At 43.3% G+C, this 14,694-nt stretch overlaps 1 long non-coding RNA gene across 1 annotated transcript; it reads right to left on the reverse strand.

The window, feature by feature from the left end:
• Nucleotides 1–313: 313 nt before the first annotated feature.
• LOC106038886 (uncharacterized) lies at nucleotides 314–14,445 on the reverse strand. Its single transcript, XR_010829056.1, has 3 exons — nucleotides 14,208–14,445; nucleotides 4,535–4,723; nucleotides 314–3,323 (listed from the first exon to the last, which is right to left on the reverse strand). It is a non-coding gene; the product is annotated as an uncharacterized lncRNA (long non-coding RNA).
• Nucleotides 14,446–14,694: the final 249 nt, after the last annotated feature.

A 14,694-nucleotide genomic window follows, 5' to 3' on the forward strand; every position in this document is an offset into this window, starting at 1 on the left:
CAGTGTTTGCCCCAAATAACCATCTAACAGACCAGCAGTGGCAATCTCAGATTCAGAGAAAACACAAAACTGTAGCTGCTGCCTCTGTGGAGATGGTGCAGCTCTCAATAAACTCTTGGTGTGCGCTTAACTAAACATCACGTTTCCAGGCCTCCAGACTGCAGTACGCTGCTGCCTGACCCAGCGAGTCCTGCAGGGGAATAAGCAAACACAACGGGCACAGAAAGTCCCCCAATGGCCATAAGCAGCTATTGATTTAAGCATCAATACCACTCCTTTTCCAGGGTTGATTATCACACCTTTTAATATTGAGCTGACGCTTTTCCAGCGTGACTGGATCTATTCCTGAGTCTGTGGGCTGCAATTTTTAAAGGGGAGCTTTACAGAAGGGGGACTGTAACTAAAAGTTTTATTGAAAACTGGAAGTTTTACAGAAAGGGGACTTTCATTAGGAATGAACGTTTTACAGAAAGGGGACTGCAAAGCCATCCAGTTGGGATCACCCTCGATTTGCTGATCTCTTTCATGTCCTTGGGGAAGGCACAAGGCAGCATCAGGAGCAGCAAAGTGCCTGAGCTCCTCTCCCTGGGGACAAGGAAGCACTCTGAGGCTGGTGGTCATACCAGAAAACTGTGGTCATGTCTGAAAGCTGAGCAAAAAGGTAATTTTTTTTTCCAACGGCATTAGACACATCTTCCCTCTCCATCCCCAGCTCAGTTCCCAGATGTGGCTCAGTACTTCAGAAACCTGGTGTACAAGGTCTGGCCTGGGATGATGATCAGGGATAGGGGGGTCCTGGAGATACCAAATCATGGAACCATAGAATCACAGAATCACGGAATGGTTTGGGTTGGAAGGGACCTTAAAGATCATCTAATCCCAGCCCCCTGCCATGGGCAGGGACCTCTCCCACCAGCCCAGGCTGCCCCCAGCCCCATCCAGCCTGGCCTTGGGCACTGCCAGGGATGGGGCAGCCACAGCTCCTCTGGGCAGCCTGGGCCAGGGCCTCACCGCCCTCATGAGTAAAGAATTTCTTCCCAACATCTAATCTAAATCTACCCTCTTTCAATTTAAAGCCATTACCTTTTGTTCTATGACTACATACCCTCACAAACATTCTCTCTCCATCATTCTTCTAAGTCCACTTTAACTACTGAGAGGCTGCAGTAAGGTCTACCTGGACATATACTTGTCCGTCCTGGATTTTTACAGACAAATGCAACTTTTGACTGATGGCTCCCGCAGTGGAAAGGCATGTGCTTTAGGCGAAGTTCCCACTGGAGCTCAAAGAGGATGTCAGGATCCATCCTCCCTTGTCACACTGCAAGGCTGGGGCTTAATTTACCAAATAACATAAACAAATCAAGGAGTTAAAACACTTTAATATAATATTGTGACTAACGGAAAGGACATCTTAATTTACAGATATCTTCTTTTTTTTTTTTTTTTTTTCCTGCCATAATTTAAATTCACACAGGCCCATATCAAAAAATAATACACAAAACCACAACATCTTTCAAGACAATTTTCACAAAACCAGGAAAAAAGTTACCTTCCAGCATACACGTATGTCTTGGAGGCACATAAAGCCCCGTACCTAGAGCAGCCTCCCATGCTCTGCCTGCCGTGAGCTCTGAGCAGGGATTTCCCATACACATTTCTGGTGAGAGCCCACACACGGCACCTGCCCCTCTGCTGGCACTGCAAGGAGGCAGCTGGAGGATCCCCCAGCATGGGGAGGTTCAGCTGTGGGTCCGGACACCAAATTCAGCAGTTCTTACGTGAAGCCCCGCATAGCTGAAATTTTCCCCCGCGTCCCTTGCAGCTGGGAGGCTGCCAGCCCTACATCTGCCTCTACCAGCAAGGGTCCCCTAACAAGTATTTGGACTCCAAAAAAATAAAAAAATAAAATGAAATAAAAAATCAGGGCCTTGGGAGAGAAAGGATTAGGCACAGCCCCTAAAAAAAAATAAGAAAGTCTTTTTGTTTTAATATCCTTGCTCATATCTCTGGGGAGCTGCCCAGCTTTGCAGACAGTACTCAGGGAGGGGGGGACAGCCACGGGTCGCCTCACCGTGGGGACAGCCTCTGGTGGAGGCTGAGGTGAGGCATGGGCCCTCCACCCCGAATCCATACAGCTCCCCAGACAGACCCAGGCTGCTGGGTTTTGTGGCTGCAAAAGCACCGTGCAGCAGCTGGAGGAGGCTGTGAGGGACATCTCTTCCAACATGTCACTGAAAAAAAGGAGGTAACATGGAAGAGAGAGAGTAAAAGCAGTGGGGAGGCCAGGATGGAGGAGGGGGGAATAGAAGTAGTGGGAAAGAAACATCAGCTTTCCATCCTGAAAATGAGTGATTTTGGAGAGAAATAATAATTTTGCTTTTACAAAATAAATAAATAAAAAAAAAAATAAAATAAAACAGCACACAACCAAATGGGGAAAAATACTAGGCCAACTAAAAGTCATCGCCTCCTCATTTTTTTAGGCAAATGAGCAGCAACACAGCAACTTCTGTGTATCGATCCTTAGGACACAGCACTGCCCCCATTCCTGTCAAAGGGGACAGGGGATTAGCTCAGGCGCTGAGGAGCTGACATAGGCAGGCCCTGCTGCTGACAGATACAGGCCAGTTTATGACTGAGGCTGGAAAAACACGGATGAAAGCAAATTTGTAAGAAAGATGCTCTAATGAAGATGTATAGAAGGGTTGTAATGCCACGAAGCCTCCTGATAGCTAAGGCCCTGATCCTGCAAATTAAACTAAGCGGTGAAGTTAATCAGATGCATAAGCGTTTGCAACATCGGTGTTTTTTTCCCTTCCCCAAATGAGCTAAATTCAAAAAGGCTCAGTTCAAATTACGCGGAGATATTAGCCACGTCGGTTCTTTCTGAGAGGCGGTTTATTCATTCAGGGCGCACGGCGCGAAGCAGCACGCCTGGCATGGTTAGTGATGCATGAACCTGGAGGGGGAAAATTCCCTTTGCATTCTATTCACAGCCAAGTTTCAAAACAACCCAGGCTGCTGTCTCAGCAGCCAAATGGGCAATTTTCCAAGCCTAAAAGTCAGCAACAAACCAAAGTGTTAATGCAGCTTTGTTCTCCCTTGAAGCTGGCCGCATACACTTGGAGCGTTCCCTCGGATGATGCTTCCTCCTCTGCGTCTTCTCATCCTTGGCAGTCTCTTCCACTCCAAGAGCAAAACCATGATGTTGCACTTCCTTGCTCTCCACCCAGAAGCGAGGGGTGAAAACCTCAGGGTCGCCAGAGGAACGTTTGGTTCATAGCAAAGCTATAAGGGACAACAAAACTAAAGCAATGCACCTGTGGAAGAGGAGAAGGAAAAAAATTAAGGCTCTGTGACAGCTTATCTCCTATCTCTGGGGTAAGTGAAAGCCATGGCAGCGTGCAAATGTGTGTTAATGGCAGTTGTGGCAGGGAAAGTACAGGAGCCACCCTGTGCACATCTTTGTGGCAGGGAAGGAAATGTACTTCTTCCCTAGCTCAACACAAAAAACCCTGCTTGCGGTTTGTACACCTGAAAGCTGCTGCTGAAATCCTCCCCTTTGCACAACACAGGCTGTCGTGTTCAGACAAACTGGCAGAAGCTGAAAAGGCAAATGGGACTGAAAAGCGCTCTCTGGAGCAGGTAACGATCTTAACACAATGTGAGCAAGGCTCCAAGGCCAGGGGACCTCGCTGCCCCCATACGCAGCCGTCAGTGTGCTGGTAAAACCTTCCACATGGATCACGCGAGTGGTGATGGTGGTTTCATGTTTCAGCAAATTTGTGCAGAGCACAGCAAAGCACCTGACCTGCATCCATTAGGTGAGCTGGTAAGGTGTGTGGGGTGTGATTAAGGGCTGTCTCCCCCAGCAAAATGCAGGCGATGTTGGGATGGGGTGGGTAAACTATGCTGTAATACACAGCAATGCATCAGGACTGCAATAAGGGGCAAAACTGTATAAAACACTTCAGAAAAAAAAAGAAAAAAAAAAGCATTTATTCAAACAAAAATACAACATCTGGGGCAAGAGGGATACAAAGAGAAGAAGTGAACAAGAGGCTCTTATTTTTTTCTACCATCTTTAAGTGGTTGAAATGAAAAATTTAAAACATTTTTTTTTTTTTTGCAACTAATTTACAGTTTTTCTTGATATGTACCCTTTCCATTTTCTCCTGGTTCTTTGAAGATTCATTTCACATCCAAGCATTCTGGCAACTTCCTTGACTACTCCTGTCCATCTAGCAAATATTTCCATCACACACCAAAGCTGTACTTGGGTCTTTCACAGCCAGTCTGTGCTGAATGATTATAACACATTTAGACACTGAGAATGCCTATAAATGTTTCACTGTGCATAACCTGAATTTAAGGGTAACCCCACCAAAGTGGTCACCTGTGGTCACTCATGACTTAGATTTTGCAGCAGGAGCAAAGGATCTAAACTTGTCTTTGAACCTGGGTCCCATACCAGCCAAAGCAAGACAGCATTACTTGCATAGGTATCACTTCTAGTCCCCCAGCCACAAACCTTTGGAAAATACTTTCACTAATGTAACTGTTCTTTTTCTCTTTGTTGGTCTTGGTTCTGTGTATCTTACTGTCATTCTTGGAGGTAAATCCTGTGTTAGATGGACTCTTGTTCTGACCTGGTACACAACTTCTTGAATGGCTGTAGGACCAAGACCCAGCTTTTCAAAACTTCAGAGGTTTGGGAGCACTGCAAAGGGAAAAATAGAAAAGAAAAATAAATGCTATCAATCTAGAAATGTTTTTAAACTTTCTCCTTTTTTCCTTGTGCCATTTTTAATAACAGAAAAATATTAAGTAACTACAGAGCGGCAAGAGGAAAAGCAGATGGAAAGGGGAAAAGATAGCCCTAATATCTCATGTTAGCTCCTACAAGACAAAAAGAGGTGAAGTGAGTATGAAAATTTTCTTAAGGAATGAAAAGAAATAAACGGCAAGAATGATTAGAAAACAAAATGCTGCCCTATTTCAAATTCACAAGAGGAGAACTGTTTTTTTTTTCTTTTCTTAATTCATTAAACACAAATTAAATCAGTTCAGTGACTTCATGAGGTAACCTTTTCATTCCAGTCTAACCCCTCCGCATCACAGTGCCGGATGAAGGGGACACGGAAGGAAAGGAAGAGGGGGGGTTCCTGGAGTGCTTTGTGCCGAGGCTATTTTGGGTTGCATAGCAGCCTGTGGACAACCGTGGGCAGCAGCTATGAGCTATAGCAATGCGTGGGGTGACTGCTGGCAGGCACACCAGCCATTTTGCCCAGAAATGCAAAGACATCACGAAGCTGCTTTTGCCCCCGCGTCTCGCATTGAGCTCCTGGGAGGCACCAGACAAGACCTGGCACCGACTTGCTCCTTGGTCTCTATCAGCCGAAACTTCCACATCCAGAACTCAGAGACACCTGCCCCACGTACGTGTTTTGCATTCACAGAAACGGATCCACATTTTTCAGAGACTGCTCTTTTCTTACAGTCAGAATTACAGCAAATGCTGCTTGTACATCAGCACTTCATAACAGCCGCTGGACCAAGATCAAGTTGTTACGCAGGATGCTGAGTCCAGCAGGGCCTGGCTTTCAACCAGAAGTGTTCCTAGCTTGCAGCAGAAGACCCCTTTTGCTAAATTCAGGCACTAAGCAGCACTGCCAACACGCTTTGTTTGCATGCTCTGAAAGCACCTCTTTAACACAACTCCACACCTGCTAATGTAACTTTACGGGTTTGGGAAAGCACAGGCTTGAAAACTGGCTGGAACTTGTGCTATCAGTGCCTCAGATGCTTGTTCTTGAGTCAATTCATACTGACAATGCAAATATATAAATGAGCAGGCTCCAGAACATCCAATGCAAGGCAGTGCAGAGGAGGGCCCTGTGCAGGCAGCTGTGTTTTGTAGCTCAGCCCCCAGCCATCCCCAGCTCCATCAGCTGGAATTGCCACTTCACCCAGAGCCTCGGGATATCTCTGGCAAACCCAGATTGCTGGGGCTGGACTCAAAGTGCTGGTTGGTGAGAGGCTCAGCATCCTTCCTCCCAGGGATACCTGCAAATGGCACGAAGCAGCACTCGCTGGCCTGCTCCTGCTGATGGGAAGGGCCGGGAAGGCCGGTGCCCTGCCCGCGGGGCCCCAGGCAGGTAGCACAAGGGCGAAGCTGGGGCTGGAGTCACCATGGTGAACTACACGGAGGAGACCTCACAGGAGACTTCCTCCCTATGGGATTTCTGGGGAATGCAGGGTGAAGCTTATTTTGACGCTAATTTTGTGATAAGACTGTGGCGTGAGGCCTGTGGCAGCTGCTGAGGCCTGCTGGTGGCAGGGCTGGTGTCCTCCCCCTCAAGGACTGGGAATCCTCCTTTGGGTCACCAGCAAAAATAAAGTCTTACAGGTGCACTACCAAGACGTTTGGTGATGAGTGGTGTCCTTTTCACAACCTTACTCTGCATCAATCCTGTTCATGATTTGACTTCCTTCAGTCTGTGTGTTTAAATACACCCTGAGCCCAAGGTCACATAAAAGACTTATTTCACACTCACTATCATTCATTTGCTTTATATTTTCTTGCCTAAATCTCTTACATTGGTTATTTCCCAGCTTTTCTTTCCATAGGTCTCCAAGATAGGAAGGGACTGTGACAATTATTTGATTTCATTTCCTCCATTAAACAGGCAACAGAGTTTCGTCAAGTCCTCTGCCAAGTCTATTATTTCTGGCTAAGCTAGGAAATATCATTAAGTAAGCAACCTGTTTCTGATTTAATGACTTCTACTGGTGATGAAGCCACCACCTTGTTAGGTTAAAGTAAATACATACATTATGTGTGCACACATTTCTTTTTGAGATTACAGAATTTACAGATTTTCATATAGGAAAGACCTAAGAACATCCAGTCCACAAAGGAACTGTAAGAGAAGCTTCTGGAGTTAACTGAAATAAATGGATGGAATATGGATCAAAAGTCCACCTCAGATCTTGCTCATTAAATAAGTGGTGTCCTGGAGTGAGGGAGTGGGCTCCCATTTATGTTAATGACCACAGGTTGATCTGAATGGTCTGTTTGGCACTTAGCTACCAGCAGTGCTCCCAAGACAAACGCAGTCCCTTATTCTTGAGAGGTAGGTGCAGAATTGCTTCATAACATGCAAAAATAAAATAAAATAAAATAAAATAAAATAAAATAAAATAAAATAAAATAAAATAAAATAAAATAAAGCCAACTAACAACAAAAAAATCAAATGAGCTATGTTGCCCAGAACAATTTGGAGAGCTACAGAGGAGTGAGTAAAGGTTTCATCTATCTAATTTACTAGACCTAATTCAGTACTCTAGATTACTTAGTAACCTAGTTCCTGGTACCAGAAACAACAAGATCCATGAGATATGCAAAGAAGTCAAAGATGTTCTTACTGAAGAAGTAAAACATATGCGGCTATGGGAAGGTTAAGTGAGGGCTCACATACAGAAGATGAGCTGTGTCTTGTTTTTACAGGATTGCCCAGGTTTGGAGAGAAGGCCAAGCATGCAACCATTAAGGAAGCTAAAATGATGACCAAACCGCCACCTAAATGTTCTAAGTAGTTCGCCTCTGTACAAGTTTATCAACAGTTCAAATGAATGTCTCTGCATTGTTGACATGAAACTATTTGGTTGTAGCAGAGGTGGATTCTGTTGGGAAAAATATGCATTTTGGTTTCTGGAAAATACTGAGTTTATTCAACTGGGTTGGGTTCTCAGCACTACAACCTGTGCTAGCAAGTTGCTCTTCAGGACTGCAAGATCATAGATCGACAGGACAGGGCAAAAATCTCAAGTACACACTTGTAAGACATCCTTTTCCTTTTGAAAGTAGAGGGGTGCTGATTTCAGGACTTAAAATGACTTCCCTATCATCCAGCTTTAGGTGTCAGTTTGGTACCAAACTCTGAGAGTGAATAAACTATCTCAAAAATGGGCTGTCAGCAGAAATAACACCAGAAATGAAAGGAGGTCACTGGATCAATCTGGCTCGCCCCTCGTTAGTGATAGACGCTACTGCTAGATAGCCCTAAATGCTGCCAGCTTGTTCCCTGAATATTTCATCTTTAATATCTAGGAGATTGACGCCCACAAATCTATTGCCAGTGTTTGAGTTATATTGGAGGTGACATCACACTTCTTATAATCTGAAGCAAGCAACATTGCCACTTTAAGCCATTATTTCCTTTCCCATCTTTGTTTTACCCGTCAGATTGTCATTTTGTTAGGACAGGAACTGCCTTACCCCGAGCTTGTGCAGCACCTCATGAAATGGGATGATGCTATAGGTAAGCCTTTTGATTAACACTGGAATGTTAAGAATAACACAGAGAAAATGGAAATCTAATGTTAAGTGTTGAACACTTCATTTTTTCCCCTACTTTTGAAGGAAAGTTGAAGACTTCATTTCCCCCACCTTGGCTTCCCACCAAAGTCGAGTCAAAGGATGTTACCGCAGCTGCGAATCTGATAGCAGACCACACGAACAGCCACTGACCAAACAGCACACAGCCAGCTCTGCTCCTGTCCTAGGACTGCCCAGGGGCGCAAGGTATGGGTATTTGTCCCCCCAGGTCCCAGCCACCACTGCTCTCCCCTTATGGCATGGCATGAAGTCAGCATGCTGGACAGCAGGCACTGCACAGTACAGTCGTACAGTCTCCATATGGACACCTCTAATCCTCCAGTGGCTCTTAACTCATTCCTTTTTCTTCTTTAAGCAGATGAGAAATGTGTGTGTTTGCTTACCTAACAGGTAAAAATGAAGCTTGTTCCATACTCTTAAAATATTTTTTAACTGTCTTGCAGCTATTTAAAAGAATTTTCAAGGTATTTTGCTGTTTGAGGTTGAAAGCGTTCCTGTCTCGAAATATTTTGTCTAAGCTTAGTTTCTTTGTCTAACTAAATCAGTAAACTGATGTGTGACCCAAACATAATGACTGCATTCTTGCATCAGTAAAACTTCAAAGGAGCACGTTCATTGCAGACTATAAAACTGTCCTAGAATATTCACTGACATACTCTACATCAGGAAACACATACATATTCATTAGTAGTTTTTATTTATCTTCAAAACACTACAGTAATTTGATTCTGAAAGAGCAAATCAACTAGTAGGCAAAAAAAAAAAAAAGCCTTTGTATTCAGCCAAGACTCTTCCAGAGCTTCTCAGGAAATGATTAGTATTACTGCAGTTGTACTGAGTAGACAGGATTATTAATTAAGACATATTGGTTTGCTCTGGTGCACTCTATCCTCAGCAGAAGATCTGTCAAGTTATTGTAGTTTGTACAAAAGTTTTCTGTGCACACTAATTCTCATTTTTCTAAAAAGAAAACTCACCTGAGGTCTTCACACTTTTAAAGATCTCAGGGCTATGGTCACTGAAAACAACAGCAAAATTCCTACTGACTGTAATCTGAACAGAGCCAATCCATAAGTATATTTGTTACAGGCTTGAAAGTATCTTGCTGTCCCCCCAGTAGATAACCACAACAACTGTTTTAGGGTCCTTCAAGTCTGGGAAAAATTGCCATTAGTCTGTGAACTGTGGAGCAAGGGCCTTCAGGAGACTTATGTTTGATTTGTCATAGAAAAGAAACCTAACGTCCTAAAGAGAGGAGGAATGATTCCATGGTATTGTATAAGGCTGTGATGCAGGACTGTTCTTTTATTTTTTTTATTTATTTTATTTTATTTTATTTTATTTTATTTTGTTTTGTTTTGTTTTGTTTTGTTTTGTTTTGTTTGTTTTGTTTTGTTTTGTTTTGTTTTGTTTTTGTTGCTTTTGTTTGTTTGTTTATTTTAAAATAATGATCTTATGTAACCAGTATGAGATTTTGCTTACTGAATAAATGGTCTGTGACTGTTTCAAAATTTCAGTACTTCCAGAAAGTATTGATGCCTAATAGATGGAAATTTCTATTTTCCCTACACCAAAGCTACAATGAATTGGAAGACAACTGTTTATAACTTAAACAGATTTGACCCAGACTTTAATGATAGACAGTAAACAACATATTTCTTCTGTTTCTTGAGCTACTTTTTCTAGTAGCTGCTCAGATTAAAAGTGCATCCTGATTCTTAACCTTCAAGCTTTGACCAGAGTGATGCTCTGATGAGGCATCTTGTATTTCAGTGCGCCTGGAGACTCTTATCAAGAAGTGGATCTGTATTTTCTTAGCCTTTGAGACTGTCCCTACCTCAAACACCTCACAATGTCAATGTACAATGCAAGACAACCAGCATACTTAAAAAAACTGTCCTGAGGATTACAAAGCAACAGAGGGGTAATTAAGAAAGTTGAAATATTCAGTGTCTCAGCATGTTGACTCTACATAGTAAAGTGAGTTTTGTGCTTTATGACCTAAAGTAAGCACAGCCATTTCAGCATTTCTGAGAGGTACTCTTCTGAGATAAGCACAAGTCGTAGCAGGGTGAAACAGTAAATAATGGCCATCTCTCTCATTTTGGAGAGAATAAGGAGATGAGCCTCTACAGCTGACCACCTGCCTTCCCCTCAGCCCTTGCCTAGCCACTTGGTCGGACTACATCTTCTCAACATGAACCATTCTGGAGGCAGAGAGAAGGAAAGAATCCCTGAGAAAGAGGGGTCCCCTCATCCTGTGAGGTTTCCTGTGCACTCACTGTAGGTGACACCAGCACCTCCAATTCCCAGAGGGTTAGGGACCCGAGCCCACCATCTCACGGAGCTCCTCCAGTCCATTCTCAGGAGTTGCCTCCATCAAAGCACCAGCAAAAAGCTAGGGCCTGCACTGCCCAACACACACTGTTTTCTGAGGAGAAAGACTCGTATTATTTCTCATTTACTTTCACACCAGGGCACAACTAAGCCTTTGCATGTTGTGACCTGGCCCCTTGTGCAGTGATGCGCCTCTTCTTTTTTCAGCTAGAGATGAGAAGGTTCTGTTTTAGCTTTGGGGGCGAGAGCTAAAGCATGTTGCACTTGCACTCTCTGATTAGGCCTTGGTCTTCTGATAGATTTCTGCTTCTTTCACATTTACATCTTCACTTTATCATGTGTCTACTTTTTTGACTCGGTTTTTCCTTGTGCTGCTTGGAGATAGATCTTGCTGGTGTTGTTCCATCAGACTTTGTGTCCTCGCTTTTGCTGGAGCTGTTTACTGTGGTGTCATTTCAGTTGGACTGAAGTTCTGGTGATAAACTGATGTATCTGACAGCAAGAACTATTCTGTCACTTATGCACACACATTCTCTCAATGCTCAGTCCTTGGCACTTTATATATATATATATATATTCTTCCCTCAATGTTAGGAATAACGTACTTCTCTCAATGACAAATATCCATGCATTTAATTGATATTCTTATCTTTCCTCTGCTGGGTAGAAGTTACAGAATACACAACTCAGACCTCTGTGTCCAGCAAAACCTGTTACCGTCAGCAACCTGACAGGGCTATCTATGGTTTGAGTTCTGTTGTGCTTAGCTGGAACTAACATATCACTGCAGTTTTTATACTTCTTTATTACTATTATTATTACTATTATTATTATTATTAATATTATTATTATTATTATTTTACCTTCTTTACTCATAATTCTTTTGAGCATCTTTTCCTTTCTTTAGATTCTCCATAGGAGACTCCTCATAACCTGTAGTGCAAGGACATGCACAGGACTGCTGCACTTTCAGCTACTCTGAGGCTCTGCTCAGCCTGGAAGTTCCCTCTGCAATACTGGTGATCTTTGAAAAGTGAAAGCTTGAGCCTAGATCGATGGTGTAAAACACTCTGTGGAAAATATTATAAATATTCTAATTAAGATGGCTAGCCTTCATACACTGTCTAGCAGAAGGAATAAGACTTTCTCTTCAGCTTTATTGAAAGGTTCTTCGCAGGTCTGTGCTGAGATAATGTATTTTGTTTTTTCCTGCTTCAGCAGATTTAAGGTTAAGCCTTAAAAGCAGAGAGATATCCAAAGCAATGCAGGACTAATACAGAACCTTCTAGAGAGAACAGCCTGTTGGTTTCTTTTGGACTCCTCTTGGTGGTATGGTGTATGACTGGTGATAAAGATTTGCACAAACCAAAAATGAAACAAAACAAAGCAAACCAAAACCAAACAAAAAAATGTTGCTTTGAAATGATGAAAGTGTTTAAAATTCCTATGAATAATAATTCCACAAAGAGTTAACAACACACCCAAAGATGGGAAGGAACTGGAAGAACAGGGAGGTGTTGTGTCTTGAGGGATGTCACCCAGGAGGTCAGCAGCAAGACTAAGAACAGAAACCAGGCGTGTTGGTTGGGGCTTTAGGAGCAAGAATCATAGAATCATAGAATCATGGAGTCATGGAATTGTGGAATCATGGAATCATGGAATCACAGAGTGGTTTGGGTTGGAAGGGACCTTAAAGATCATCTAATCCCAGCTCCCTGCCATGGGCAGGGCCCCCTCCCAGCAGCCCAGGCTGCCCCCAGCCCCATCCAGCCTGGCCTTGGGCACTGCCAGGGATGGGGCAGCCACAGCTCCTCTGGGCAAAAATCATGACCTCTCTTCTAATACAGTTCACTCACTCATCTTAGCATAACGTTGAAGTAACCACTGAGGGGACAGTGTATACCCAAGCATCAGATAGATATCTTCTCCAGGAAAGAAACTCCTAGAAAATTTGGCAGGTATGGAGTCAAATGATTTTTCTCCCTGGAACACAGCACCAACGTACAGTTGTGTCACTTTGAACCTCATGGCATTGTATCTGCAATGCCTGTCAATGTCCTTTGAAAAATTCCCTTGCATTAGATGGCACATTCATATGCACCCAGCTTTGGAAGCAGTAATAACAAAATTAACAGCTATGGAGTCAGCCCTTACGGACTGGCCATTTTCTGCAGAACTGTTTTTAGAAGTAATTGCAGCCAGTGTTTTTCCTTCAACTCTTGTTTAAAGAGTAAAGGATTTTTTCCCTCATTATTTCCTTATATTATACAAGACATTCTAACAGCTGCTGGAAGTTGAATACCGTGTTAACAATACATAATTTAGTAAATATATTCCCAAATTGACACTGAAAGAAAACTTGAGATTGCACAACCGTACTGTGTGTTTTTATTATACTGTAAGTACAGTTTCAAACATAATAGGATTTATTCATAGCATATTTACTCCACTGAAGTGAGCATAAATATGGAAATGTCTAAGGCTTAGACTGGGAATTGCCTACTGCTGCTTTCAAGTCATGCAGCACTCTCTGCACTCTAAATGCAGGCTGACAGCAGAAAAGGCAGAACTGTACTTCCAAGGAAAGTATTACAGAAGGATCAAGCTTGCATATCATTACCTTACCCCTGAATTCTAATACAGAATGACAGTGGACACACAGTTGTAGCTTTCACACTACTCTAATGGAACAACTACACAGAGAGAGAGAGAGCGCAAACATTTCTGACTGGGGCAGCTCCCACTGGAGTGCGATTTGGAGGAATAAAAATCCCTGTTTATCTGAATATACCATTCAAATGCATGAAGGAAAATATTTCTGTATCGAAATACATATAAATAAAGGGGGTTGGTTCTGTTCGCCTGGTGTTGGAAAGGAACAGGACAGCAGAGAGCCCGCGAGCAGCGCTCAGATAAAATCTTTTCTGAGTGAAATAAGCATGAAGTATGTGGTGGGAAAGTTATTCTGCTGAAGCTAGTTGATGCAGTTCTGTTGGCTGCTCTGCACTACGAGCCATCGGAGACCCGGTTCAGAGGCTAGCAGGCATGAGAGGCTACACGAAAGCGAGGCAACTCTGTATGGGGTACAGAAAGGTGAGGGACCGTGCTTATCGCTTTCTCCAAGGCAGAAAGCTCAATCAGTTTTCAAAGTTGCAACTAAATAAATAAAAAGACACGGTAGAAAAATTGCTCACAAAGCAATTACCGAAGAGTAGTTGGAGCAAGAGAGAATAATCCCGGCTTCGCAGCTGGGATTTCGAGTCTAAGCAAATATCTGAGTAATCGTCTTTAGCTGTGTACACATTTTAATTCACACCTTTCCACTCACTTATTGCTTCTGTGCTAGATACTTTTAAAAAAGTGAATCAATTGCCCATAAACGGTGTCAGATTGTCAACAATGGAAATGAAATCCCCTGCTTACTGAACAAACAGACTCAGAGCAGCCCCACAAACTCCCACTCACCGCCTAGGCAATTTGCCTCTCGTGTAACCTGGAGGGTCTCATTATAACTGGTACTTGGTCCTGGCTTGAATTGCTCCGAGCACTTCTAATACAATCTGATCCCTTCAGACCCTGCTTTACTGCCCTTGTTCAAGCATGAAGAATTCAAGCTGGAACAGGTGCAGGGCAGGATGATTAATACAATCTGGGAACAGGGAGTCTTTCACAAGCAGAGCTGCCAACACTATCAATTTATGTGGTAGACAACTGCTTTGGGCAGTAACCTACTGGATTTCCAGTATCTGGCAGCTCTGGTTTTTGGACACTTGGAAATTCAGGAGAATTTCACAGAGCACTCACAAAGCAACTTGACATGGAATAAACAGTGAGCCTGATACCTCCCAGGTCCCTGAAGTGGTACAGAGACAATTCATGTTTGTCACTTTATGGACCCACAGACCCATACGAGGGCAGCTTGGATTCCGACACAGAGTAAAGGCTGACTGCT

This window comes from Anser cygnoides, chromosome 2 (genome assembly GCF_040182565.1).
Source record: "Anser cygnoides isolate HZ-2024a breed goose chromosome 2, Taihu_goose_T2T_genome, whole genome shotgun sequence".
NCBI lineage: Eukaryota > Metazoa > Chordata > Aves > Anseriformes > Anatidae > Anser > Anser cygnoides.